Here is a 26,060-nt window from a genome sequence, read left to right as displayed (position 1 = left end):
AGTTCTGCAGCCCAGGTCCTCCTGCTTGCCGGCGGAGGCAGGAGGACTCACAGCCCCGGGGCCCGTGCTCCAGCTCCGTCGGCCCTCGGGGCTGCTTTGGAGAAGCAAAAGCAGCAAGGAGGGCCAGCACAGTGTTCCCAGGCCCCGGATTCCAGGGCCGCGGGGATCGGAGCGCATACCCACAGCTGGGCAGGAACGCCCTTCCCCACCCGGCCCCCCGTCTCTCCAGGACCACGCTTCTGACCACCCCTGGCCCCGCTGGCCTCGGCCCTCACCAGTCTGCACTGCAACAGACCCCAAGACGGCACTTCCCAAGGACAGAGACCTTGGGTCACGTTTCTTTGGGGTCAGGGCCTGGTACCTCCTTAGTGGGTATCTGATAAACAGCTGCTGAATGAATTAACCGGGTGGGCCGGAGGTACCGGCAAGATTCTATACCGGCACAGCCGAAAGGACGACAGGTCATGTACGATGGAGCTGTTCCTGCTGTGTGTAGGCGAAGGGGACGTGCACAAAACCTACGCGCAAAGATACACATGGGGTCACACCCTGAAGTCAGCAGATCGGTGCCCCTGGCACCTAGCCTGGGCCCGGGCACTTGTTGGACAACAGCTGGACGAATGAATGAGAGCTCTGTGCCGGGCACAGGGGCAGGGGCCTGGGGGAGACAGAGACGGCATCCTCACCCAGGATCAAGGCTCAGCCGTGAGGACAAATACCATTTCCGCCAGGCAGAACTTGACTACGTTGCAGGAGGACCCCTGGAAAGGCACTTCGGGGTAGGAGTCAGTAAGGAAGGCAGTCAACAGTGATGCACACCCACTGGGGTGAAGCAAACAGCCCCGCGGGCCACCTCTGGCTGGAAGAGGCGGATGGCAGCACCTGGGGGTGGGGGGGTCGAGTGGGCCGGCTTTCCAGGTGGAGGTGGGAAGGCAAGGGCTCCAAGGCACTGCAGGAAGGGGGTCAGAGGTTTGAATGGGAATTTCGGGGTGCCACATCCCAGCAGCCCCACACCGGGGACTCTCTCACTGACCCCATTTGCAAGAAGGAGAGAAACACAAGCTATTTACCACAGGTGCCTGCACCTGTTCTGGGGGATGTGCCTGGGGCCAGGCAGCCCCCACTGGTCCCCCTGGAAGCCGCCCACAGGTGGTGACCCCAGAATCAAACACATGGGGAGCTCGCTGTTCTCAGGGCATCTTTTCTTAGACCTCTCTCCTTTAGATTGTAACTTCATTTTTCTGATGATAAAAGGTGCCGCATACGTTCTAGAAAATGTGAAAATCACAGCGAAAGCAACAGGACAGTATCAGCCACCATCGTACCATCCCCCGAGCTAACCTCTTGGTCTCAGTTCTCACCGACTTTTTTTCCTACACATCTTTTTGCTGAAATGAACCATCCCTGTGGATTTCCTGCCAGCTTTGGGACGGCAAGCATTTCCTCTAAGGAGCTTTCTCCTCTCCACACGGGAGGACCGAGTGCACACCTGAGCCCTGGGGTCTCCGCTCTCCTGGGCTTCTTCCCAGCTCCCCAGACCTGACCTGGATCCTGTAGAGAAACGCTCCAGCTTGGGGAGAGTGGGAGGGGTGCAGCCACACAGCCCTGGGCTCACCTACAAGCCACAAAGGGACTAACAGCCACTCTCCGTGGTACCCTAGGTCAGTCCCAAGCACCTCAGGCCTCCAATGTTCCCTCCGTGAAATGGGCGTGTTTGGCTGGCTGCATGGCCTCTAGGCTCCCCAGCCTGGTCCCCTGTCTGGGCTGAGGTGACAGTCACCTGAGCTGGGCTGCACCTTAGAGTTGCTTTCTCTGCCCACTCCACTGGCATCTCGCTCAAGGCCCTGCATTGTAACCAGGCCCTCGGTAGACCTGCCCTGCCCTTAGGGTTCTCTTTCTCAGCATCCTGTGGAGCAGACAGATGGAAATTCTGGCAGGGAGAATCAGCCCTGTCCTTGGGGTGGGGGTCAGGGAGGGCTTCCTGGGCAGGGGGGTCGGGTCTCAAGGGATGAGCCAGCCCCTGCCAGGAGAGGAGGGGAAGGCCCTTCCAGACGAGGGACAGCATCTACAAAGGCCAGGAAAGCTAACCCCTGGATTCCCAGTCTAGATGGGGTGCCAATGCCTGGAGGCAGGGACCACGAATTCTGTTACCTCCCCGCCCAGCGGCGGGTACAGGGCCACTGCCCATACCAAGGGGTGGCCCCAAACATTTCTAACAGCAGTGACATGCCAGGCCCCAGTAGCAGCCCTCGACACCCCTGCGAGGGGGTTTGCCTGGGGTCCCTTTGGGACCAGTCCCTCCTGCACAGCCAGAATCCGCCTGCCCCACTCCCAGACCCCCCAGCCCTGGTGGAGCCTCAACAGCTCTGCTCTTCACCTTGGGTTATGGCGGGTGTGTGACCTTGAACCGGTCGCCCATACTCTGTGGGCCTCGGCTCAAAGACTGAAGCCTGTCTTGGGCTGTTCCAAGGACCAGATGGGACCAAAGGCCTGGCTCTGCCTCTCCAAAGGGGATCCCAAACACCTACTGTGTGCCAGAGCCCCCAACACATGCCTCTTTGTTTCTCTCTTCCGCCAGCCTGGAAGAGGGGTCTCTTCCCACCACTATCCCTTAGAGACGCAGAAGGCCCCTCGGGGGCAGGTTTTCTGACTCCGGGATATGGGCGTAGTTGAAAACCTACACCAAACCTCTGAGCCACTGCTAGAACCAAACGAGATAATGTGTTGGGTGCCTTGTACATGACGGAGTGCTGCACAGAGTCATTGGTTCTTTTGCCCAAAGGGCAAGGCTCTGGACTGCAGAACCACCTCCTGGCTGTGAGCCCGGCAAGTCGCCTGCCCTGCCCAGGACTCAGTTTCCATAGAATGCAATGAGGATTACTTGAGCACCACTGCCCAGGGATCCTGTGATACTGAAATGAAATCATGCAAGAGAGCACCAGCATCTCGCTCCCATTCGAGCCATCAGTGAGTTCCGACCATTCACCATCACCGTCCTAGGAGATGACTGGGAAGGCGTCCCCCTCAGTCTTTCTCCCAAACCCGCCAACCTGCGCGGCTTCCCGCCCCTCTCACCATCACCATTCAACAAATACTTAAGAGATATTTATCAAATGCCTCTTCCACGTCAGGCAAGGGGCCAGCCCCCGGAGACTGCCTGTGTAGCCCAGCCTGGAAGCCCAGCTCCTCCCCGGCCATCGGCAACCCTCCCTGTTCCCCCTTCCCTGGCCACCCTCACTCACCCAGCACGATGCACCCAGGCTGTGTGCCAGGCCCGGGGTAGCCAGAGTGGGGCCCTGAGCGATTGTTAAGCAAGCTACGTGGGGTCCACGGCCAGCTGGGACCTGTTTCCAGAAGGAAACAGCAACAGCAGGTGTCTGGATAAAGGGGTGGGGGAGTCAGCATGGTGCGTGCAGAGCTGGGTTAGGGTAGGAGAGAGCAGAGGCCGAGAATGCAGGTGGGGGAGCAGGGTCCCAGGGATGTGGGTTGAGGGCAAGGGGGTCTCTTGAGGCGGCCTGGACTCCACTGGGCTGGGCAGGCCTTCTTGGAGCCCACAGGCCTCGTAGCCCCAGGACATTATTTTAAAAACCGGGTTTGCAGCCCTCTCTCCCACAGTGGGATTCTGACTCAGTGGGGTGGGGTGGGGCCTGGGAAATATGTATTTTCCCCAAGCGTCCCAGGTGAGGCTAAGCAGGGCTTCCAGAGACAGCCCCAGGACGATGGGAAAGAAGGGAGTGACCCCAGGGCTACGAGGAGGATGGCCTGGAGGCCAGGACACCAGTGAAGTCGCGGTCTTGGGCATCCAAGCTTCAGAGACCACTCTCCTCTGAGTGACTGAGGGGCCTAGACTCGGAGCCCCATCAGGCGCTGGGGTCCTACAGGCTGGATACGATCCCAGCCCTGCCCCTTCCTGGCCCTGAGCCCTGGGCCCCAGGCACCCTCAAACTGCCAAATGGGAATAATAATAGTACCTACTTCGAGGGAAGTTAGCAGGCGTCGCCGGGATAATGCAGACAAAGTGTTTGGCCCAGCGCCCGGCACATAGTAAGTGCTCGATAAATAGCAGCAAATGATTATGACTCAGAGGTCAAGGTGGGGTAGAACAGCCTGGGAAGTCATCCATCACGGGGCTCTGTCAACCAGAATCCTGGAGATTGCCTCTGGCCGCCCTCCCTCGCTCAGACCCCCATCTGGGCTGCTCCTTCTGGGAAGTTCCCAGCCTGCCCGGAGAGGGCAGCTGGAGGGCAGACCCAGAGGAGACCCCAGTGTCAGCAGGGCTCCGGCCTCCCGTCCTGGCCCTCATCCTGCCCCTCCCCAGGGATTCCTACTTCAGTGGGAACCACAGTCTTGAGCCAAATAAGCTCTAATTTCGTAAAACAATGGAGCAATGAGGTGCGTGAACGATTCTTATTGTTCCAAATTTATTTGTATGAAAAAGACGAAAATAAGTGAGCCCACAGGGGACTTTCCACTTGAGGCGGTGCAAGAAAAAGTATTTGGGGACCCTGATCACTTCCTGGATTCCTGGCAGGGCCATGGGCCCATGTGGCCCCGTTCAAGACCACAGGAGGGTGGTCTACTACCCTCCACCACACTGCTTCCGGCCCGACCCAGGGCCTCACTTCCCCTTCCAGGAGGTGTTGGATAAACAGGGTCCCTGTGACCATCCCTCTGTGGTCTGAGGCTGCCCTCCTGAGGGTCAGTCTCCTCCAACAGGGATGAAGAAGGGGGAAGGATGGGGAAAAGGACAAGGCCACTCCCTGGGGCAGACGATCATTAATTCACTTCATCATCCATCCATCCATCCATCCATCCATCCATCCATCCATCCATCCGAGCTCCTAGAGGACGCGGAACACGCGATAGCAAACACGTTAACGAGACAGACGTGGTACTCCGCCGGTCCACAGCAAGGAGCTTCCCTGCACGACTGACGCTCAGCTCGGATGGAGAGGACGGGTCATCACTAACAAGACACTGTGCCTCCATTTCCCCATCTGCAAAGGGGATGATCATGGTACCTCAGTCATGGGTTGCTCTGGAGACGCAACAAATGTCAGGTATTGATATTTTGATGGGCAGGCAGTGTGCCCAAGAAGCTGTAAGGCTGCGGGTGATGGCAGAAGGGGAGAAGGGTCTGTGCGATTCGGGGTTGAGGGCTGGCACAGAGTTTCAGGGGACATTGGACGAGGTGGGTGGAACAGACATTCAGGCGGAGGGAAGAGCATAAGCAAGGGAATAGAATTTGACATTTGAGGCCTATCTGGACCATATCTCAGAGCTCTGTCAGGCGGAAGCTTGGGATCCAGCTGGGTCATTCTGTGCAAGACAGCCCAAACCAGGCCACGGTCAAGGGGAGCTAGAGCTGGAGTGAGGCAGGGTCCGAGGTGTGGAGGCTCCCAGGAAGGGAGGCACCAGCCCTCCTCTCCCCCTGCCCTGCATCTCACTGTGGGTACTTATTCAGAGTGATCTGGTCCTGCCCTCAACCTGTCCAATGTCCCCCGCTCCTCCCAGCTACAGCACGGCCTCGCCGCTCCCCAAGTCTACCCGACCAACAGGCTCTGGAGCCTTCTCTTCTCATTCAGCTGCCATTTATTAAACACCTACTGAATGCCTGGGTGCCGAAGTAGGCTTGTACCAGCTCCCACTGTGACATGGATGAGCTGTTGGTATAGCTTCAAATGGGCCTTGCTGGAAGATTTACACCACAGAAACCTGCCAACACTGTTCACCGGGACCTTTTTTCTCCCAGAGAGACTGCTGCCAACATACCATTGTCCCTGCCCCAGCAATGGACACAGAAAGGCAGGCCTCTGCCTATAGGGACTCACAACAGCGACGTAGACACCTTATCTAGAGGAGGAGGCTGCATCGTCTCCAAGGAGGCAGGGGATGAACCAAGAGACTCATTCTGAAAGCGGGGGCGTGAATGCTCACTAGAAATGGAACCAAGCTGTTCAAATAGCACTAGTGTGCATCATTCCCATTTTAGAGGCAAGGAAACCGAGGCCCAGAGAGGCAGAGTCACACTAGTCCACAGCTGCACGGGAAGAAGTGGCAGAGTCGAGATTCAAACCTGGGCCACTGGATTGGAATCCTTGCTTTTAACTTCTGCACTTGACTGTCCCACGGTGCAATTATTGCCACCCTCCCCCTGCCCCTAAGCAGCCAGCACAGGGCTAGGCAAGACCACGGATGCCCAGGACTATTTGCTGCCCAACTAGATTCCATCCTCCTGGGGGCAAAGTCTGTGTCCTCTCCACCTGGCTGCCCACGACAGTGCCCCTCACAGGAGGTCATTGTGTTTGTTGGTCTCAGTGTCTGGAGAACCTTCTGGAAGGGAGCCCTGGTCCCCATGTGCAGGGCTAGAGCTGGCTAGCAGGAGGGTTGCAGCGTGGAGAACAAAGAGGCTTTGGCCTTGGGGAACACAGCAGGGTCTGCTGAATGTCATGGCTAAGGTGCCTGTGGGGGCAAGAACAGGCTGTCTATGCAGACCACCCGGCTCCTGCCACTGCCCCCTGCTCTTCTCTTCTCCCAGAATAACGTGAGGACGTGGACATGCAATTCCCCCCCGCCCTTGGCTCCCCCCGGGGTCACATCCAGCCCTCACATGATCCTTATCACCACCGGTATGAGGTGAGCCAGTAAAGTGAGCCTGGCCCACCAGCTGACATCAGTGTCCCTGCTTTCCAGGTAATGATCCTGACACAGCAGACAGGGATTTCCCGACTACTTCTCAGGTGCTGGGCACCCTAAACTCATCATCTCATTCAGACCTCTCCACAACCCTGTGGCGGACTCTCCCCATTTGACAGATGTGGAAACTGAGCCTCAGAAAGCGGACTTGCTTGCGGCGGCCCAGCCACCACAGTAAGAGGGATCCCAGATGTGGGTCAGGCAGCCCTGACCGCAACAGGGGCCCTGGGCAGACTCAGGAGGGGGGGTCCCGAGGCAGATGGCAGCACTCCCAGCCCCATCTGCTCCTCACTGTCCTCAGAAGCTAGTGCCAGCTCCCTGGTAGGGCCTGCCACCTCACCTCCACCTGGTCCTCCTTCCCGTCAGCCTGGGCACTCCTCTCTTCACCCTGCCCTGCTTGACCAGCACCCCCCTCCAGCTCTCCACTGGTACCAGGCACTCCCATCTCGGAGCTTCTGCTCCTGCCATTCCCTCTACCTAGAGTGCCCATTCCTCCTCTCCTGAGCAAGCCAACTCTTCCAGCAAGTTCTCTCTCCTCCTTGGGCTGTGGCGGCACCTCTTTCAAACTTTCAGAGGACCCTGTGCCTATCTCCCTAGCCCTCGGAGGCCCCCTGCCTGGATCTTTAGTAACTGCCCCGGGAGGTGAGGCGCCAGCGCCCACAGCTCCCCATCGGGGCAGATCTGGACTGGTGTCCCAGGAGTGAGGAGGAGTACCATCGGGATGGGGGCAGTGCTGGTTCTGGGGGACCATGGAGGGGTCTCTCTGGGGTAGTATTCCTGCGCACACCCCTTCTAGGGAGTCTTCCAGAGCTGGGAGAGTCACCTGACCTCAGGCCACCAGGGCTGGCTGAGACCCGTCTCTGCTTCTCACGGCACCCCAGCTCAGGCTCCACCATTCCCACTTACACCCAAGCGCGCTCCCCTCCCCACCCCCGGTTCCAGAACTCACTATTTGCAGATATTTATAGCGCCCTCCCCCAGCCAGGTTCCCTCCCCCGCCCTGGGCAGTGCAGTGAAAAGAGCGGGAGCCCCCCGCAAAGAACCGGGGGTGCTCTTCCCACTCCCCTCTGCCTGGTCGCCGCGAGCAGCCCCAGTCCCAGCCCCCGCACCCGCCCTGCTCCCGGACCGCGCCTGGGCCTCCGCCGCCGCAGCCCCGGGTCGGGGGGTGGGGAAGGCGGGCGCTGAGGCCTCCCACCCCCAGCCCCGCGCCGCGCGGGAGGTTTGGGGGGGGGTGGCACGGCGCACAAAGCGCCGCTCGAGCCCCGCGCCTCGGGGACGCCCCCCGCCCAGGCCGGGGGAGGGGATCGGAGGGATGAGGCTTTGCCCTCCGGGGCCGGGTAAAGCTCCGCGGAGCAGCCGGGTTGGGGGAGGGGGCGCCGGAGCTGAGTAGCCTCCCAGGCATCCCCCCCATCTCGGCCCCCCCAGCACCCTCCCCCCGGCCCCGTGCTCCCGCCCCCGCCCCTAGGGTCACGCTCCGGGAGGGGGCCGTGGGAGCCGTGACGGGGGGCGCCGCGAGCGCGGAGGAGGCGGCGCGGAGACGGAGGCGGAGGGCCGGGAGTGCGGGGATGGCGGGGCTGCGGCGCGGGCCCCCGGGACGCCAGGGTCAACTCACCCATCGCCCGCTGGGTCTCAGCAGCGGCGGCAGCAGCGGCGGCGGCGGCTCCGCGGCCCCCGGGGCCCCCGGCGGGGAGATGCTGGCGTCCGCCGCAGCCTCTCGCCCCATCCCGGGCTCCGGCGGCGGCTGCGGTGGGCGCCCGGCATCGCGGGCGGCGCGGCCCGGCCCCGATCCCCGCCCCCCGCCCCCACCTCCACCTCCACCCCGTCCCGCGGGCCCGGCGCGGCCGCCTGGCTGCACCCCGGGGCCGCGGCTGGGGGCCGGCGAGCGGACGGGCGCGGGGGAGGGCCCCCCCGGGAGGCGCGCGGGGGGTGGGGGTGCGGAGGCGAGGCCCGAGCGCGGCGCGCAGAGGTGCCCGCTCCCGCCCGGCTCGGCGGCTCCGGCCCCCGCCCCACCCCCACCGGAGCCCCCTCCCCTCCGCTCGCCGCGCCGCGCTGGGCCGCGGGGCGCCTCGGGCCGCAGTCTCGGGCCGCCGCCGCTCCGCGCCTCCCGCGTGTGCGATCAAATGTGTGTGTGTGCGCGCCCCTGCCTGTGACCGTGCGTGCGCCGGCCCACGGCCCGGTGCGTCCTGGGCGGCTGTGTGTGCGATGGGAGGCGGGGCGGGTCAGAGAGTGTGTGTCTGCCTGGTGTGTGCATGGGTCTGCGCGTCCCGTTCTGTGTGCGTCTGTGTTTTGCAGTGTGCATGGGACCGTGTGACCTGCAGTTCCCGGGAGAGCCTGGGCGTGCACAGCTGCGTTATGGTGTGTGCGTGGATCCGGCGGCTGTGCCTGCGTGTTCCTGGACCGTGATCGTGTGCACGTCTCTGTGACCGTGTAGAGGGGCCTCTAGGGCTCGTGTGTGTGCGTGACTCTGGGCAGCTGTGCTTATATGGACACCCATCGAGGATCGTGTGCAGAGGCCTGGTCTTCTGTTGCGGTGCGCGCATACCGTTAGGCCTTTGACCGAGTCTACGCAGGTCTGTGTGTCTGCGTGCGTGCGTGGCCAGTGTATACCAACCCCGGGGTCCACGGGCCTTTGTCTGCCTGTATTCTTCCGACACCCTCCTGTACGTGTACATATACGTAGGTGCCAGGGCCACTGTGCGCTCCCTCCCCAGGCCCTACCGCGCTCTCTCTCCCCCAGCCCTGTCCCTGACTCCTGTCCTGGGGCTCCTGGGCATAAACCTCCCCTCCCCCACGCCCTTCAGCGAAACTCAAGGCCCCAAGGTCCGCGCCCTGCCTACCTCTTGAGCCTCCTCTCCTGCCATGGGGCCACCAGTGGTTCTCCGAGCGCCCACCACTTCATACCCTGGCTTCTCATGATCTTGCTTGGGGCTCCGAGGTGGCGTCCACGTGCTTCCCACCCTTCTGGCAGTTCCTTCCGCTCAGGGACTCCCGGGTGAAGCAGTCACTTCCGCCCCGTATGCGGGTCACCCTGGGTATACAGTGAGCACGGCTCTGAACTATAGGCGAAGGTGCGTGGGGAGGGCTGCGAGACGCCTCAAGGCTAGGTCCCAGCAAATGTCCTCAAGGGGGGATCCCACTGGCCTTTGCTAGGCCTTTGGAGCTGCCTCTGGCTGGACTTCCTGCTCCATGTGCCCCCAGCCCACCTTCATCTATCTTTGCCAAGCAGTCAGTGACCCTTCTCCAGCCGTCATCTGAGCTGGTCACTCTCCCCCCTGACTCCTCAATGGCTCCCACTTGCCCTCAGCTTAAGCTCAGTGCCTGGGCAGGGCAGGAGGCCCTGGTGACCTGGCTCCATCTCTTCTCCAGCCTCACTCCCACCCCTCCTCTCTGTGGAGACTCCCTCTAAGCCAAGAGTAGGCAAACTATTTTGTGTAAGGGCCAGCTAGTCAATATTTTAGGCTTTGCTGCCTGTAGGGTTTCTGTCTCAACTACTCAATTTTGCCACTGTAGTATAAAATCAGCCATAGACAACATGTGAAGGAATGAGCATGGCTGTGTTCCAATAAAACTTTATTTATGGACACTAAAGTGTAAATTTTATGTAATTTTCTTGTGTGTGAAACCTTATTCTTCTTTCTTTTTTTTTCTCCCCTAATCTTTGAAAATGTAAAAATCATTCCCAGCTGGCATCACTCTAAGCACATCCCTGTTCCCTTTGTAACATCCTCATGACTCACTTGCTTCAGGTGTCCTGTCATTCCCTGCAAATCCCATCTATTCTACCCCAAAAGGTCAGCATCCTCTTCCCTACCTGCTCCTCCAGCTGACTCTCTGCCATTCTCTTTCCATTGTGGGAAAGGTTCCCAGTGGAACCCTCACACAGGCTCACCTCCGTCTCTCCCGCCTCTCCCCGTGCCTCTGCCTGCGTACTCTTGTCACCTGGAAAGGGCCTTCTCAGAGACAGAGACACTTTCCTTGCCCCTGACTTCCCCAGGAGAATCTGCTCTTCCTCCCCTGGCCTCTCCTGCAGCAACTTGGGCATCCTTTGGCCCATGAGAAAGGCACTGTTTCAGGTCTGGCTTGCTCTGGGCGTCTTGGAAACCTCAAAGCTGGCCCATTAGCACCAAGCTGGGAACAAAATATTGTATCCCTCCATGTTCACAGCTCCCACCAAAGGGTGCCCAAGGTAACAAGACTGGGGGGCCCTGGAGCCTGGACTCAAACCCGGGTTTGCGGGACTCTCTCATTCATTCTCCATGCTGGGGTGCTTACAGGGAGCAGCCAATGGCAGTCATCTCTCACCAAGTGTGTGCTCTTTCTCCCTGTGACAAGCTCCGGCTCCCAAGGCTATGAGCCAAGAAGGTCCAGATCAAGGCCTGAGCCACAAATATGCCTTTTTCATCCCTTGAAATTTTTTAATTGATTTGGGTGAACAGATAATAGCTACACACAGCACAAATTTGAAAATTATTGGAAGATGTCCAGTGGAAAGGAAGCTCCCAGCCCCAGCCCCAGCCACCCAATTTCCTTCATGACATCTTTTTTTTTTTTTTTTTTTTGGATGCAGTTCATTTGATGTGAAGCCATTTTGTTGTGACCTAAAAACCAATCCATTACATTTATAGCTTGTCTCCCTTTTGGTTTTTTAAAATAAGGTGTGAGGGGCGCCTGGGTGGCTCAGTCGTTAAGCGTCTGCCTTCAGCTCAGGTCATGATCCCAGGGTCCTGGGATTGAGCCCCGCATTGGGCTCCCTGCTCCTCGGAAGGCCCGCTTCTCCCTCTCCCACTCCCCCTGCTTGTGTTCCCTCTTCTCGCTGTGTCTCTCTCTGTCAAATAAATAAATAAAATCTTAAAATAAATAAATAAATAATAAATAAAATAAAATAAGGTGTGAAACCGATGTTTTCTCCTGTCCTTGAGCCTCCAGGCCACGCCCGTGGTATGGACTGAAAAGTAAGGATCCGTGGGGAGGGTCCCACTGTTCGGGGATAAGCGGGTTCAGGAACCAGAGAGATCTGACTTGGGTCTGGGTCTTCATGTGAGTGGCTTAGCTCTTAGTTTCCTCATCTGTGAAATGGGGATAAGGAAGCTTCCCTCCTCAAGCGCCTCAGAGGGTGAAATGGGTCCCCGTACATAAGGTGCCCCCCTCAGGGCGTGCCAGCCAGATTGTCCAACTGGCACAGTGACCGCGGGGACACTGTCTCCTGAGCACCCTTAGCTGGGTCTGGGGGAGACACCCAATAAGTATTTGCCAGGGAAAAAAAAATGATTAATGCCATTTGTGTGCATATTACCTGTCATTAAAAAAAGCAGGGGCGCCTGGGTGGCTCAGTCGTTAAGCGTCTGCCTTCGGCTCAGGTCATGATCCCAGGGTCCTGGGATCGAGCCCCACATCGGGCTCTCTGCTCAGCGAGAAGCCTGCTTCTCTCTCACCCTCTGCCTGCCGCTCTGCCTACTTGTGCTCTCTCTCTGTCAAATAAATAGATAAAATCTTTAAAAAAAAAAAAAAAAAAGCAGTGATTGTTCATCTTGACCTGTCTGAAAATGGCCACTTGAGGAAAGCTGTGTTCCCAAGGCCCTGCTTCAGGAGGCTATACCCTGGATCCCTCACGAGAGCACCCGCACCCACATGTGGGTGCCCCTAAGTCCATGCAGGGGTAAGGCACCCGCCAGGGCAGCTGGGTAGAGGAACAAGTGTGGGATTGCCCTGCCCTGCCTGGAGCTAGCTGGGTCAGACTCCGGGGGCCTGCTCACTGTGCTCCATCCTCCCCCCACCACTCCGGTCTTTGTTCTCCTGACCTTTCTGGATTCCAAGCTTCTTGTGAGGCCGCAAGGGAGTCAGCCTTGGTGGGGCCATACCCAAGTCAGCCTCCGCCTGCCCAGTGTACTCTGGCAGTCTCGACGAGTGGTGGGGGCTGTGTGTGGCCAGCCTGCCCTCCAGCCCCTCCGAGATGACTAGTGACTTGCTCAGTCACACGCAGAGCCAGCCCACCAGGCCCCACCTCTCTACCCTCCCAACCGCGGGAGCCCACCTCTACGAGAGCTGGCCAGGAAGGAAGAGAAGCCTATGTTTCTTCTCCAGCATTTAGAAAGGTTGGCATACAGCAGGTGCTCAACAGGTGGAGAAGCTGAACACCAGCGTGACTGATGAATCCAGCTCCCCTGTGTGTCCCAGTCACTTCGAGGCCCTAAGCCTCAGTTTCCTCATCTGTAAAATGGGAGTAATCACTGCCCAACATCACGCTGGAATCTGGACCTTTCCAACATCTCCCTCCTCACTCACTTCTTGTCCTAGCTCTAAGCCACCAAAGAGGATGTAGGGGAGAGTTGGGGGCAGGGTGGAGGGCTTGGTAGGTGGCCCTCCTTCCCCGGCCCCTCCTCTAGGGCCTGACAAGGAAGCTGTGCAAGCCTGAAAGCTGAAAGAAGCCCAGATACAAGATTAGCCAGCCCAAGGCGGTGTCACCTTACAGCTCGGCAGTCCTCTTTCACCTGGGGCCCATTTGGCTCTGTGAACAATTGCTAGGTCTGTTGCCCCTTCCCGCAGCTGCCGCCTGGCCTGCGGGAGCCACATTCCTCCCGCCCTGGGTCATCTCCCTCCTGGCCCTGGGTCCCCGAGGTGAGGAGTCCCTGACCCCTGCCGAGGGCCAAGCTCCAGCCCTGCCAAGGCTCCTGGCAGGCAGGGAGCGCGGCGTGAGCTGGCTCCTAGCCTTCGGTGTCTTCATCTGCAGAATGGGCTCGAGGCTGGCTGCCTGACTGCATGTGGGTTGCCAGCAGGGCTATTCAATAAACGTCAGGTTCGCTTCCTTCTTTCTCCCCTGCTGGATGAAGTCACCAGACCGGCAGCCTGCCCTGCCCTCCCCCACCTGCACTCCCTCCACTCATCCATGAATGAGCCCTTCCCAGAAGCACACCGCAGGCAGCCCTCAGAAATGCTTGCCATTTCTCCAACCTTTCTCAGCCCTGACCCTTGGCGTATCTTAGTCTTTCTGCCCAGAAAGCCTTTCTGGCAAATCTTCTACTCATCCTTCAAGACCCAACCCAGTGTGCCCTCCCCCCAGAGGCCACTGCGACTTCCGGGTCCCAGAGGGCTTGCTCACGCCCCATTGGGAGAGTACCCCCGTCAGGGCCTTTGCTGTCCCTGGTCTCTGCCTGCAGTGCCCTTCCCAGCCCGTCCGCCCATCTCTAAGTACTCATTCCACCCATCCCAGGGTCCAGGGCAAACCCCATCTCATCCTGTGCCCAAGTGCTTCCAGAAAGGCCCCGAAGGGAGGCCAGGATACCAGGCAGGAAGTGCTCAGGATCCCAGCCTCCCGGCTGGGCCTCTTCAACACAAGAATGAGATGGGGTTTGCCCTGATGCCTCGCTCAGTGCTGGGAGACAGAGGGCTCTAAGGCAGGGGTCCCTAATGGCTCCAGGTTTGTCTGGGCCAGGTCCCGTTGCCTGGGTGACCTTGGACAAGTCTTCTCTCTACAAGCCTCAGTTTCCACATGTGTTAAGTAGAGGGGATGGATTAGACAGGGGCCAGGAATCTCCTGAAATTCCCTGTCACATGGCATGTGAACGCGTGAGCATGTGGGAGTGCGCATCACACACATAAACATGGGTGTTAGTCTGCGTACGCTTGGATGTGATCATGCACTTGCTTGTGTGAACGTGTGTGTGAGTGTGTATGTGCGTGTGCGTGCACATGCATGGTTCTCTGGGAGAGGGTCTCTGCTTGTTATTGGATTCTCAAAGGGTTCAGGCCCCGGGTGAAGGACTGCCAAGTTCTCCTGCACAATTCCTTGGTGTTCCTCCCTCAGTGGGGACTCCGGTCAGCCCTCCACGGCTCCGCCTCTGTCCTTGCAGTAGCTTCCCTGTTCCTGCTTCTGCTCCCTTCCCACAGAAGCGAATGGTCAATGTGACTCTGGAAGGCACAAGTCAGATCACCTCCCACCTCCGCTCAAATCGCGCTGTGGCTCCCACTCAGCCAAAGTGAGGTCAGAGTGCTATGGGGGGGGGGTGTCACGAGTCCCCGCCTGGTCTAGGTTGGTGCCTCCCTGGCCCCCTTCCTCCACACTGTCCCGGTGCTCATCAACCTGCTATGTGGTGGCTGTCTCTTCCATCCAGACCTCTCTTCCCCCCAGGTACCCATGGGGCTCCTCCTTTTTCCAGTGTCAGTGCAAATGCAGGGCCTCCCCCAGCACCCTTTAGGGTACGGCTCCCGATCCCTTTGTCTACTCTCCTTTCTCCATAACACTTTTTTTTTTTAAAGATTTTATTTATTTATTTAACTGGCAGAGAGAGAGAGAGACAGAGAAAGAACCCAAGCAGGGGGAGTGGGAGAGGGAGAAGCAGGCTTCCCACCAAGCAGGGAGCCTGATGCGGGGCTCGATCCCAGGACCCCGGGATCATGACCTGAGCTGAAGGCAGCCGCTTAACCAACTGAGCCACCCAGGCGCCCCTCTCCGTAACACTTCTGACCACCTAGCCTACAAGTTAACTTCCTATGCTTCTTGTTCTTTTGCTTGTCTCCCCCCACCCCTGCTCCCCAGAACATAACCCCTACCAGGACAGGGATCTGTCTGTCCTGCCCCCGCTGCTGTCACCCCAGCACCTAGCACAGCCTAGCACATAGTAGGTGCTCAATAAATACTGTCGCATAAGCTTCAGACCACCTCCTTCCCTGGCCCTCATGCGCAGTGTCTACTGTGGGGGGGCAAGGGATGGCGGAAACCCAGAGAGAACAGCACTGGCCTTCCAGGCAGGGGAGACCTTGAGACTGAAACAGTCCTCCTGTTAGGGCTGGGACCGCTGCGTGGATGCAAATGGATGTGACCCAGGACGCCAATCGCTCTTGGTACCATGAGCTGCACACTTAGCTGGGCCCTGGTAGCCACTCCTTGAAACTCGGGAGCCTGCTGTCCGCAAGCCCTCCTCCTTCCCCGGGCAGCCCCCACCAGCCCCACGTGCTGGATCCCCATGTGAGGAACAGAGCCCACCCGATGGCTGAGAGGCAGAGCCGGGACCTGGACCCCAGAGCCCAGTGCTCCGGCCAGCAGGCGCCAGATTCCCTCTGCATCTTCTCCCTCATGGCAGCCAACCCCACAGAGAGAGGAAGGCGAGCACATGTGGGGCGGGGTTATAGCCACTCACTGATTGGGAGCCTACTGTATGCCCGCCTCTGGGCTCCAGGCTGCGGCGGAGCAGAGAGGAACCAGACTCTCTTCCCTGCCCCCAGGGGGACCCCGACCAGTGGATGAGCCAGAAAGACAGCAGGGAGGCGGCCACACGGTCCAGCTAGGGGGCTGGGAGGGTGGAGGCAGCATCGGCTGGGCCTCAGAGGCTGGGGCAGATTTGGAAACACAGCAAAAGAGGGGAAAGGGCATCCAGGCTGAGGATGGATGGGTAAGGAACTAGTCATAGCTAGAAAGTGGGGGCGCAGGGTGCGTGGAGGGAGTAATTCAGCCTAAGGAACCCCCACAAGCTCCAAGGGCACCACAGGTGCTGAGGGAGGGCTTGGCAGTGACACCCACTGCAGCCCACGGCCAGCCCAGGAGGGGGGCCTGCAGGAGTGAGGCTCGGGGGCTGGGTCGCAACCAGAGGTCACACCAGGGGGAGAAGTAGACACACCCACACCCGTAGGTGTGTGCACACACCGACGCATGCATGGAGCAGGCCCCCATCTGCTGGTGAGAGCACCCGCTGGGAGACTCCCTCCCCTTGTGTCTCACGCACATGCACCCCGGAGCCTGGTGCACACAGATCCACAGACACACTCCCTGTGCACACACACAGAACATGCGTCTACACCCACAAGCTCTGCTGGGCACTCCCCACAAACTCACAGGAGAACATTCCACAGGGCCACCGCAGGGAGGGCAGGGCAAAGCATGGCCCCCCCAGAACCGCCCTCCTGCCTCCCAACACCCTGCGTCACCCGGCCAGCACCTGCCTTGGCGAAGGGGCCTCGAAACACCATCAACAGAGCTGAGGCATGAGCGGAGCGATGCTGAGTCCCACCCTGTCCATCCTCCAGCGGCCTTGGCTTCTGGGGCCCTTCAGTGGGGCTCCATCCTCACGGCTGCTGAGCCAAGTCCCTGCCTGCACTAGGGGTCTTGGAGGTGCCTTGGGTCAGCAGGTTCTCTTGTCCTTGTGACAGCCAGGAATCGGAGTAACAGGGTGCTGCTGGGAGTCTTGCTCAAGGTCCAGGCTGTGCGCTGGGGCGGGGCTGATGGGCGGAACTAGAGGAAGGGAGAAGTTCACCCACGAAAGGGAGCTACTGTCAAGGCCTGAGGCTGTCGGAACTGCCCCGATGGGGCGGATTGAGCCTCACGCCCGTGACCTAGGAGGGGCCCCAAGGGCATCTCCTGCGGCACCCAGTGCCCTCATGCCTGTGGGGGGGGCCCTCGCGGCACCGCGGCAGCAGGGATCCCAGGACAGCTTCGGTGGCTGCGAGAGATCCGGGCGGTGGGCTGGGAACCGGTCAGAACAAGCCAGTTTCTTCAACGGCACCACGGCCCTGCCGTGGCTCCACCACTGCTCTCAGGTTCTTTAGCGACTCCTCCTGGGATGGACGTTCCAGACCTTTCCATGCCAGCCGCGCTCCCTTTGGCCCGCTGTCCCCCCGTCGCCGGGGCCTGACTAACACACACACCGGAGTCCTCTCGCGGCCCCCGACGGGCCGTCCTCCAGTTTATGCAACCGGCTTTTGCGGTGGGGCTTCTGGCGCTGTTGCTCGCTTCCTATGAGCTGCTGCGCTCGCAGCTTGGAGAGGCTCAGGTGCTCAAAAAATTCTGGTGTAAAGAAAGCTCAGCCATGTCATGGGCTAAGACCGTGGATTAGAACACGGATGAAGACAGCAGGGCTTGAGTTCTGCTATCGTCGCTGCTTTGGGCCATTTTCATCTCCCTATGCCTCAATTTGTCCTTTTGTACCAGGGGAGGAAAAAGTGTATCTACTGCGTGGGATTATTGTCAGGAGTAAGTTCAGACATGTTCAGTGCTTGGGACATAGTGAGTGCCATTATTACCACATACCACTATTACTGCTGCTCATAGGTGGTCAGTGCTCAGAAACTGGCTGTTCAGAGTCCCCCCGCCCCCACCATGACTTCCTTCTGGAATCTTCTAGTTGGGAGGGGTCTTTGAAAGCCCTGGAGTTCCAGCCCAGTCCATTGCACAGTGAGAAAACAGGGACCAGAGAGGGGCTGGGGCCTGCCCAGGGCCATAAGAAGCTAGCTGCTAGCACAAGCCCATAACCATGGCCTTCAACCATGGCAGTGCACATGGCCCAAGGCCCTGAGGCCCAGACCACTTGCCTTGGCTGGGCACTCCCGCTCTTCAGGATGTTTGACCGCTGCCTCTGGCCGGGACTGGGGCCGAAGAGGTCTGGGCCCCATGATGTGAAGAGGCCCTGCCAGGGTTGGGGCCTGTGCAGAAGAGACACCCTGCTTCTGGTACCTTCTCTGGAGGTCAGAGCACCCACCCTCAGCTTAGGATCAGGATCTTCAATGAGTCTAGACTTTGTAGGGCCTGCTGGCTTTATACCTTCTCGGGGGGATGTTGGTGGCATGAGCAGGCTGTGGAGAGAGTTGGGGTGGGAGTCAGGAGCCAGGGTTCTAGAACAGTCCACACCCCTTGACTCACTGAGTCACTTGTACAATGAGGGGCTTGGCCTTGGGAATTCCTCAAAGTTAGATGGGCACCTCTCCCAGGTCACAAAGTCAATTCTCTGAACTTGTCCCCACAAGGCATGTCACTCCTGGCAGGGGACGAGGTAACTCAGGCCAGGGAAGGGGGATCATCGGGTGGGGGATGGTAGAGGCCATGCAACAGGTCAGGAAGGGGCCCAGCTGAGCAGGGAGCCTCCTGCCCAAGGGTCTGACTCTCCTAAGGCCTTAAGTCTGCCAGTGCAGACACATGACCCACACTGGCCCCTTTCATCCCTTCTGCCCCAGGGTGGCCTGTCCTGGCAGAGGGTGGGTAGGGAAGGCCGGAGCCCGGGGACGGAGGCCAGGGCTCAGTGTCCATGGGAGGGGATGCGCGGGCCAGACTGTCTTGGTGCCCACCAGGATTCCCAGCACCACTGCCCTGCCCTGCATGCCCCCCAGGAACTGCCGGACCACCTCCAGCCCTGCAAGGCCCCCACCAGGGCTGCCAATGCTCCCTGGGGCTTGGAGTTTCCCCGGAGTACAAGAAAGAATCAGGATCCCCTGTGCCTTGCCGGAGGGAAGGTAACAATAGTGCAGCTGCTGGGGAAAACAGTATGGCAGTTCCTCAAAAAATAAGACACGGACTTACCATGTGATTCAGCAATTCCACTTCTGGGTACATAGACCCCAAAACTGAAAGCAGGGATTTGAACAAATATTGATGCACCCATGTTCATAGTATTTTTATTCACAATAGCCAAAAGGTGGAAGCAGCCCAAGGGTCCACTGATGAATGAACGGTCTGTGCATACATCGGAATATTATTCAGCCTTCAAAAGAACGGAAATCCTGACGCATGCTGCCCTATGGGTGAACCTTGAAGACGTTATACAAAGCGAAATGAGCCAGTCACAAAAGGACAAATACTGTATGACTCCACTTACACGAGGTACCTAGAGGAGTCAAGTTCATAGAGACAGGAAGAACGGCGATTGCCAGGGAATGGGGAATTACTTTAAACGGAATAGTTTCAGGGACACTGGGTGGCTCCGTCAGTTGAGTATCGGACTCTTGATCTGAGCTCGAGTCATGATCTCGGGGTCCTGGGATCAAGTCCCACGTTGGGCTCCGTGCTCAGCAGGGAGTCTGCTTCTCCCTCCCTCTCCTTCTGCTCCTCCCCTCGTGCTCTCTCTCTCTCTTTCTCTCCCTGAAATAAATAAATAAATAAAATCTTAAAAAAAAATTCAGGGTACAGTTTCAGTCGGGGAAGATGGAGAGCTCTGGAGAGGGATGCTGGCGAAGAGAGCCCGACACGTGAAGGCACAGCGTGCCACAGAACTGCGCAAGGTCGAGTTCGTGTGATGTACATTTTACCATAACGATTAGGAAAAGGAATTAGGAGGTGGGGAGCAGGCCCCGGGGGATGGGTAGAGCATGATTAACTCTGTGACCCCAGGCAAGGCCCTTGACCTCTCTGTGCCTTCAACTCCTTCCCTGTTGAGTGAAAGAGGAGAGGCGTGTGCACCCTGGCCCCGGGTTGTCAGGAGGGTTTTGTGTGAGGGGCTGGACGGAAAGCGCTTAGAGCACGGCCCGCGCGGAGTGGTCACGCCTGCCTTGCTCTTTCCCCATTTCTCAGATGAGCAAACTGAGGCACAGAGAGGTAAGGAACTTTCCCAAGCTCACACACCTCATGAGGGGCAGGCCAAGAACTGAACTCCAGAGTCCGTGCTGGGTGAACACTGTCCCATTCCTGAGGACTTCGGAGGGTGGAGGGAAGGATTTGCATGGCTTCCTCCCCAACAACCAGTGAACCTTGCTATCTGGAGCCAACGTTTTTTCAGAACCTGTGAGGCCAGGCTGAGGTAGGGCTGCTGGGAGGAAGTTTCTCGGCTTCAGGAAGGCCCAGGGCAGGGCCGGCGGGGGGCAAGGGCCAGGCATTGTTCACTGCCCGCCCAACACCTCAGCAAAGCCTGGGCAGGGCCTGTCGAGAGTTGTCACCAACAAGAGGAGCAGGCCCGGCCTCATTCCCCACTGGGGCTCAACCACCTTACCCTCGGGCGCTGGGGAGCAGGGCAGCTGGGGCCGGGGAGGAAAAGACCCAGATGCCTGAAGAGAGAGAGAGGGCTCTGAGGCCTTTGGGCCCCTGGGCCTGGCCAGGGCCAGCTTCGCCTTCTCATCCCCCTGCAGCCAGGCCCTGGAGCTTCCTGGGCCCTCCCTCCTCTGCATCCCCGGGGGTCACCATCAACTGTCCCACGCCTGTCACACAGGAGTCCGACGGCAGGCAGTGGCCCACTCTAAGGGCAGGATCCTTGGGTGGAAGAATGGCTGCCAACAATTCCTCCCATCCCGGTAACTCGGCCACACAGTCCACCATCTTGCCTCCCCTGGCGTCTGGGTAGCCTGTGTGTGGGATGTGCGTTGACCAACAGGATGACTTGGAAGTGACTGAGAGATTTCAGGCCTAGGCCTTAAAAGGCTTTACAGTATCCATTTCCTCCAGCTTCGAAGCCAGAGCCACATAAGAAAGAGGAGGACCCCACTAGAGAAAGGCCATGTGGAAGAAGCCCTAGAAACCATGAAGGGAGGAGAGAGGCCCTGCCCACCCCTGGCTGCCCAGCCAGCCCTGCTGCAGCCCCAGACCCATGAGGGAGGCTGGTTGGGCGCCCCATAGGACAATGCATGCAGTAGAGAAGAGGGGTCCCTGCCCAGCCCTGCCCAAACTGCAGAATCGTGAGCAAATCCATGCTGGTAGTTGCTTTGAGGCACTGGGCTTGGGGGTTGTTTGTTACTCGGCAATAGTTACCTGATACACTTCAAGTCATGAAATCTTGTTTCTGAAATCTTAGGATCATGGAGCCTGTCAGACCAGGTTCAAGTCTTGCTTCCACTGGTGGTCTGGGCAAGGAACATCGCTTCTCTGGGACTCGGTTTCCCCCCAAACAGGGATACCTACTTGCACGGAATGGGGAGAGGACACAGAGGGAATGAGCGTGGAGAATGGAACACGGGTTGGCCCAGAGGTGTTGGTCCTTTCTGCTCTGGGACAATCTGATACAGATGAGTCAGTGGCCACCAGCCGAGGCCGAGAGGCTAACTGGGGGGATGGCACAGGGCATCTGCTGCCACATCTCTGCCAGTGCCCCCAAACCCCTGCTGCCCACCTGTCCCCAGCTGGGGTCACCCACTGGGGTCACCTTCGTGGGGCAAGGTGTGGGCAGGCTCCACAAGCCCACAGAACCCAGGGTAGTGGGAGCCTGCCAGGCCAGAGCAGAGTGCTACCCAACTCCCCAGCTCCCCCCCTCTCACTGGGCTCTCCCCCTCCTCCCACCAGCCCATTTCTGGCTTTCCTGTTGGAGAAATTGCCAGAAAGTGGCGCGTGCAGTCCACCCCCAGGGGACTGTGGGACCAAATTTCTACACAGGAAGGGCTTGTGCAGGGTGGGGTGATCTTAAGGAAGGGATGTCTTTTTCTTTTAAGTAAGCTCTACGTACCACGTGGGGCTTGAACTCATGACCCCGAGATCAAGAGTCCATGTTCTACCGACTGAGCCAGCCAGGCGCCCCAGGAAGGGATGTATCTTAAACTGCCCCCTGTAGCGAGCAGGTCTACTTGGGGCTGATGGAGACCGGGGGGTTACCAAGACCCCCGAAGACCACCCTGGAGCAGCCACCACTGCTATTCACAGATGGTCTGTCCCCAGTGGGCGGCCCACATCAACCTGCGTGCCCAGCTTTGCCCTCCCCATCCCCCTCCCCTCCTTCCTGTTGGCCAGGACACGCATGCTGCTCGCTGTCTCCTGGAAGCCTTGTCCCCACATGCTGGCCTCGCTTTATCTCGTGGGTCATCTCTGCACAGGAAGGAGCCTGGGTGGGTGCCAGGGCTGCCTAAGCAGATTATGTCATTCACCCCAGGGGGGTGGGTGGTTCAAAGCAACTGGGTCCTCAGGCTAGCCCCTAGGGGGCCCCGGGGCCCTGAGCTATCTTCACAACCAGACCCCAAAGAGGAAGCAGAGGCCCAGAGATGGGGAGTGGCCTCCCCACGCCACACAGCAGGGAAGAGATGGAGCTGAGCCTAGAATCCCCTTCCAGCTATCCCCACCCCCCCCACCCCCCCGCCCCCAGAGCTGCTTCCTGATCACATTCGCGGCAGCTCACAGGAAATGGCTTCTCTGGAGCTTAAGGGAGGATGTGACATGGCCCCAACTCCCCACACCCCATTTCCAGGGACCACTTCTCCTCTGCCACCGAGATTATCACCAACTTAAAGAACACTCATACCCATGGAGGACAGGTTCCCCACCACGATCTGCTCCTCCTAACACCTTGGGAGGGACCATCTCCACTTCATAGGTGTGGAAACTGAGGCACAGAGAGGTTCGGAGGACCTGGAGCTAGCGCGTATGGAGCCAGCCCTGATCTTCATATTGCCTGCTTTCTTTCTTCCTTTCTCTCTCTCTCTCTTTTTTTTTTAAAGATTTTATTTATTTATTTGAGAGAGAGAGAGCACGAGCAGTGGGGAGGGGCAGAGGGAGAGGGAGAAGCAGACTCCCCGCCGAGCAGGGAACCCGATGCGGGGCTCCATCCCAGGACCCGGAGATCATGACCTGAGCCAAAGGCAGACGCTTAACCGACTGAGCCACCCAGGCGCCCCAGATCTCCTGCTTTCCTGCCCCGTTCCCTCCAGCACCCAGCTCAGAGCAGGGAGTTTCTGCGAGCCATGAAGCCAGCCTTGTCTGTCCCCTCCACCTCCAGTCCTCCAGGCACTAGGCCCCGGCCCTGGGGGCAGGAGGAGGCACCGAGGGTCACATGGCAGACCCTGAGGCCACAGAGGAACTGTTACCTGGACCCCTGGCTCACAGGGAGGTGGGCACGGGCGAGGCCTCCTACCTTTGGGTTTGCAAACACCTGTGAGATTTGGGTCTCCGGGGCTGGAGCTGGGATGACAGCCGCCTCGTTCCAGCTGCCCCAGGGGATTCTGGGCCCTGCTGATCCCTGCAGTGTTCTCTCCCATAACCTTGAGCCCGTCCTGCAGGAGGAGACGCTGAGGCTCCAAAGCCACACCGTGTAATGTGACGCCCAAGTGGGGACAGAGACCTGGGCACACGCCCCAGGAACACCCCTCCAAGCTGCATAACGCTTGCCCTCCCTGAGGCTCCCTTCCCCTGCGGCCACACTGAGCGTGGCTTTCTTCTCACCCAGGCTGCCGGGTGGGCGCGGTATGAGGCTCATGGCAGGCCCGACCAGGCCCTCCTGAAGTGGGGCAGCCATCCCGGGAGGGGCCTGGATTGTGGACTTAGCTGAGGGCCCAGAGAAGGTGGCACAAGGACCCCTCCCCTGATTTCTTTCGTTTTCCGCCCGTCGCTTACTGCTGCTTGCTGTCATATGGGATACTCACTATTTCCTTGTTTGCTGTCTATCTCTCCCGGGGCAGGGCCGCAGCTTTGGTCCTCATCTGTGCGGTCCTAATGAGGAACTGTGCATCGGGTGAATGAGTGGCCATGGAGTAGGGCAGCGGGAGGCCAGTCCCAGAGGTGATGGAGGCAGGGCCAGGTGGGGTGGGGCTGGAAGAGGACGGATTCTGTCCAGGTGTGGGGGAGGAGGAAGGAGCTGGGGGGCCAATTCCCCAGTGGAATGTTTGATGGGGAAGGCGGTCCCCTTGGCCCACCACCCCTGACAGCTGGGCTCAGGCTGGGTCCCAGGTGTGACATCGCCGCTGGGCAGGGCTGGGGCCATGTCTCATCCCCTCAATATCTTCTGGGGCCAGGGCTGGTGCTTAGCCCTGAGATATGCCTGCCCCGCCCCATCTTCCACTCCTCAAACTCCAATCCCCCTTCCCCCTCCTCCTGGACGACTTCCTGGATTCTCCTGCTCCCCGCAACCTCCTGCCCACGAATTCCTCTTTCCTCTGTGCTTGTATGCACTCACTCGCTCACTCAGTTCTGAGACTGGCCCGGGTGATGGCCCCATGGGGATGCAAAGATGACCTCAAGAGACACAAACCTAGAAGCCAAGTCACAGCATTACTCAAAACCAGGCAATGCGTGAACGCTCTTTTAAAGAAAGTATTTCTCATGGATCCTGGGGTTGTCTTCAATCACTTTTATTATAACATTTCTTAGTTATGCATAGACACAGAACCAGAAAGGCTCTCATGCTCATTTTGGCCTCCAACAGGAAACCAAAGGAAAGTTATAGAACCGAATATAAAGAAGAGTAGCAGAAGCAACACAAATTCAAATTGACAACAGGAAAGGACCCTGCTGGCTTTCAGCACAGATGGGGCTGGTTCTCGGGGAGGGGTGGCGGGGGGGGTCCTCATGCCTCCCTGAGACTCCTCTGGTCACCTCCCTGTCCCCCACCCTGCAGGGCCCCAGCTGGGTCAGCGCCTGTGCAGTCCCCTCAGCTGCGCACTGTCCCCCCCCTTCCCTCCCCAGTGACTACAGTCTCAACCACCCTGGCCAACAGGAACCCAAACACACTGGGCGGGTGGCGGGATGTATTTGTTTTAATTATGGTAGAATATACACAAGATAAAATTTACCATTTTAACCATTTCTACGGGTACAGTTCAGCAGCATCAAGTACATGACAGCGCTGTGCGACCAACACCACCACCCGTCTCCAAAACTTGTCCATCCCAGTCACTCCCCGTGCTCCTCCCCCAGCTTCAGGCGACCACCATTCTACTTCCTGTTTCCGTGAACTTGACTCCTCCAGGTTCTGCATATGAGGGAACCATACAGTATTTGTCCTTTTGCAACGGGCCTTATTTCGTTTACTCTAATACCCTCAAAGTTCGCATGTTGTAGCAAGGTCAGAGTTGCCTTTTATTTTACTTTTTTTAAACTATACTCCTAATGTGGGGCTCAAATCCACGACTTCAAGATCAAGAGTCGCATGCTCCACCCACTGAGCCAGCCCGGTGCCCCTGGATTTCCTTCCTTTTTAAGGCTGAATAACATCCTATTGTATGTGTACACCACATTTTGCTCTTCCATTCATTCATTCCTCCACGGGCATCAGTGAGTGGTTGCTTCCATCTTTCCGCTATTGTGAATAATGCTGCTGTGAACATTAGTGTATGAATATCTCTTCTGTTCTTACTTCTTTTGGGTGTATACGCAGATATGCGATTGCTGAATCACACTGTAATTGTGTGTTTGATTTAGGACTTATTTCTAATGTGATTGTTCAGATGACCCTAAATAGGATTACAGCCAATTTATTTTTAATTCATAGATTCAACACCCACAAAATTTTATTTTATTTTTTAAAGATTTTATTTATTTATTTGACAGAGAGAGAAAGAGAACACAAAGCAGGGAGAGCAGCAGAGAGAGAGGGAGAAGCAGACTCCCCACTGAGCAGGGAGCCCGATGCGTGTCTCCATCCCAGGACCCCGGGATCATGACCTGAGCCGAAGGCAGATGCTTAACTGAGCCACCCAGGCGCCCCGACACCCACAAAATTTTAAGAGCTCATACTCTGCAGCTTCTGTCCCGAGACTCCAGTGTGAGACACCCTAGAGCTGCCCCATCCAGTGGGGTGAGCACGAGCCACGAGCCCCAGGACGGGGCTGGCTGCGTTCCGATGTCCAACACGGGGGAAATACACCCGTATTTCAAAGACTTAATATGAAGGAGAGATCTTGTTAGTAGTATCTATGTTGATTACATGTTGAAATGATAATGTTTTGGCTATACCGGGTTCATGAAACAATAGCATTAAAATTAA

The 26,060-nt window shown here is 58.3% G+C and overlaps 1 protein-coding gene and 1 long non-coding RNA gene across 3 annotated transcripts in view; both read right to left on the bottom strand.

The window, feature by feature from the left end:
• Window positions 1-8,505, bottom strand: part of MGAT3 (beta-1,4-mannosyl-glycoprotein 4-beta-N-acetylglucosaminyltransferase) — a 32,406-nt gene extending 23,901 nt beyond the window's left edge. The window contains exon 1 of the mRNA XM_081822514.1: window positions 8,309-8,505. The gene's annotated coding sequence lies outside the window, so the exon portion shown is untranslated. The remainder of the gene's footprint in view (window positions 1-8,308) is intronic.
• Window positions 8,506-19,055: 10,550 nt separating this feature from the next.
• LOC145721457 (uncharacterized) lies at window positions 19,056-24,342 on the bottom strand. Of its 2 annotated transcripts, XR_014145132.1 has the most exons (4): window positions 23,722-24,342; window positions 21,131-21,276; window positions 20,015-20,433; window positions 19,056-19,534 (listed from the first exon to the last, which is right to left on the bottom strand). It is a non-coding gene; the product is annotated as an uncharacterized LOC145721457 (long non-coding RNA). The 2 variants fall into 2 exon arrangements; XR_014145133.1 differs by lacking the exon at window positions 20,015-20,433.
• Window positions 24,343-26,060: the final 1,718 nt, after the last annotated feature.

Source organism: Leptonychotes weddellii, chromosome 5 (genome assembly GCF_054177405.1).
Source record: "Leptonychotes weddellii isolate Sample4059 chromosome 5, ASM5417740v2, whole genome shotgun sequence".
Lineage (NCBI taxonomy): Eukaryota > Metazoa > Chordata > Mammalia > Carnivora > Phocidae > Leptonychotes > Leptonychotes weddellii.
This window is presented reverse-complemented; position numbering and strand designations above follow the sequence as displayed.